This window comes from Lactuca sativa, chromosome 9 (assembly GCF_002870075.4).
Source record: "Lactuca sativa cultivar Salinas chromosome 9, Lsat_Salinas_v11, whole genome shotgun sequence".
NCBI classification, from domain to species: domain Eukaryota; kingdom Viridiplantae; phylum Streptophyta; class Magnoliopsida; order Asterales; family Asteraceae; genus Lactuca; species Lactuca sativa.
In genome coordinates this window covers 19,450,574-19,453,585 of record NC_056631.2, presented here as the reverse complement: position 1 = coordinate 19,453,585, position 3,012 = coordinate 19,450,574, and positions in this window count along the sequence as shown.

Sequence of the window (3,012 nt, the reverse complement as noted above, 5' to 3'; positions counted from 1 at the left end):
CCGCTCGGACTCGCAGAGTCCCTCCTTGGACTCGCCGAGTCGACCCCTAAACTTACTGTTTTCTTTCCTTTCTTGGTCCTCAAAACTTGGGTGTTACATTAATATTCCGGGTCGAAAGATTAGCCTCGTGGTTCAACTCTCAATAGTCGTGTTGCTCACCTATCGCTAGCAGCTCGTTGCCCGGGCCTCAGCGGCCCTGCTGACCAGTTCCTAACAGCAGCCTTGTTACGCACCTCTTAACAGTAGCTACGCTATCAAGCTCTAAGTAACACTGCCACATAGCTCTCCGCAAATAGCCAAGACACCGAGGCCTCAATTATTAGTACGACTAGCGAGGCAGCAAAGCATCAGGTACCATTCCGATTTAACCCAGACTGGTCACATGAGCTAGACACATAGATTGTAGGGTGCTACGCCCAGTCGTGCGAGGTTCAGTACCCTCGCCTCGAGTCGCTTGGCTTCTCATCCCGACTTCGTTATAGAGGCATGCTCCGCATTCAAGGTTCAACACCCTTGCCTTGAGTCACTTGGCTTCTTAGCCGACTCCATTATAGCGGCAAGCTCCGCATGCGAGGTTCAGCACCCTCGCCTTGGGTCGTCTGACTTCTCAGCCCGACTCCATTATAGCGGCAAGCTCCGCATGCGAGGTTCAACACCCTCGCCTCGAGTCGCCTGGCTTCTCAGCCCGACTCCATTATGTAACGCCTGTGTTTTCAGGCTTGCCATTTTTAGCAATGTAATAGTCTAGGTTAACCTTTGCAACCCGTTTTGAAATAATAAGAGTGTATTATTTGAGTATTATGTGTTTTGTGCTTAATTGCTTAATTATGTGGTTTGATTAATTAAGAATAAAAATAAGCGTCAAAATTTAAGTGTAAAATAAACTTAATATCTTTGGATAATGTTGTAGTAGTTGAAACGAGGTTTCCAAATATATATACAACGCCCAAATCTGACTTTGTATGAGGAAGTTATGATTTTCTGAAGTTTCGACTTAGCGGTATGCAGCCCGAAATACTCGATTTGAGATCGAGCGGTTATTAGCCAAAGCAAGCTAAACGAGAATCGAAGATCTCGTTGTTGGTATCGAAGCGATAAAAAGTTAGGCGAGAACGGACGTCAAACGAAGAAGTTATGAATTTATAACGAAGTTTTTCTGTTCCGGCCTATTAAAAATAAATAATAAAAATAAATTCAAAATTAGCCGACGGAGTCTAAACGAAAGTTGTAGAGCGTAGTCTCACCTACGCGTGGATATAAAGAACGTCGAAAACGGAGTTCGTATGAAGGAGATGTGAATTTTCGAAGTTTATTAAAGAATTAATAATTAAATTTAATTATTAAATCTTGCATTATCCGAAGGGGAGTCACCAGGCATTTCCGAAGTACGCCCCGCGTACAGCGAAGCATGACGACCTTTGCACTCGAGTTCTTCGGATGACGAACGCCATGACGATTTCGGACGAGTACGCCCCGCGTACTCCGAGGCTCCAGCCTCCTATAAATAGGATGCGAGGGCAGCCGAGTTCTTTTGCTCTTTTCTCTCTTCTCTCTCCCGTTTTACCTCGATTTGCATGCCAGAAGTACCCCGAAGCTTCGGTATCATTCTCAAGCCCCGAAGCAAGTCCCGAGATCCTGAGAAGTGCGATTCCCGAGCCGAAGCTCTGCCCGCGAGAAGTTCGATTTTTGTAGAGATCTCCCAGATCTGCTGAGGATTACTACTTCTGCAAGTCGTAGTGCTGTCCGATCATCTTCTGATCAAGTGAGTGTATACTACCTTTCAAAGGATTAACCAAAAGTCAACCAAAATTAGTTTAGCCAAGCATGGCTAAACCCAAAGAAACAAAGTTAGAGGAAATTGTACCAAACATTAAGCAAGAATCAAGAGGTAAAAATATGATGTTCTTCAAGTGTTCTTGGCCTTCAAAAGTCTTCAAAACTCCAGAGAGAATCTCCAAAAATCGGATGTCTAAGAGTCTCCAAAAGATGGGCACCAACCTTCCTCAAATAGCTCAAAAGAAGAATTTCCGAAACTGCCCCTGCAGGAGGTTGCGCGACCCGCGTGCTGTTGCGCGGGTGGGTTGCGCGGGTGGTCCCTGAATGTAGCATCTTTGAGATTTTGGGCCTCCATAGCTTAGCCCACTTGGCCCAGTGCGAGCCCAATCAGCTCCTAGCCCATTTTCTTCAAGTTTTCTTCAATTTAAGCCCAATTTGGCTTCTCCAAATGATTCATAGCTCGTAAACTCGCCCGATTAATAATCTATGCATGCTTGAATATACTTCCGCATCTTGCAAATTTAAATGTTTATTTCTCTCCAAGCCTTCAAATAATCATCAAGCTCGCTCCATGCATCATCTCCACCACCCATCAAGCCTAAGATCCTTGTTTTCCACCAATTCCCATCGCTTTCCATACGTCCCGAACATTCCCGCTCCACTAGTCTCCATGAAATCTGCAATAAAGCTCACGAAACTAGAAAGTGCCCGAAATAGTCATAAAATAACAAAAAGGAAAATATGCATGAAAATTAACTAGATTATGGATGAAATATGCTAAAATAAACTATAAAAAGAAGTAAATAAAATGAAACTATCATTGATCTAGTTATTCAGCAGAGTATGGATAACGACCACAGACTCCTTCTAGACAGTCTTGTGGAATGCTAGCAGGTTCATAACCTGTAGGTGTTGTGAACGATGTGTTCACCGGTGTACTCTATCCCCCTCATGGTTGCCTTTAGGATATCTATTGTTGAGGAAACCCCTTAGCAGTGATGTCCGTCCCGATGAAAATCCTAGATTAGGTCCCTTGAGATAGATGTTGTTTTAGGGACGTGAAGTGAGGATAACGGGAATGGGTAATCGGGATAGTGATTGGTTGGTGAAATTAAATATAATCTATTTATTGTGGGTTGAAAACCCTATATGCTCACCAGGCTCCCAAGCCTGACCCACTCAGTTTTATTTGTATTACAGGAAGTGTCGCAAGGGCGTAAGATGGATGAATCATCG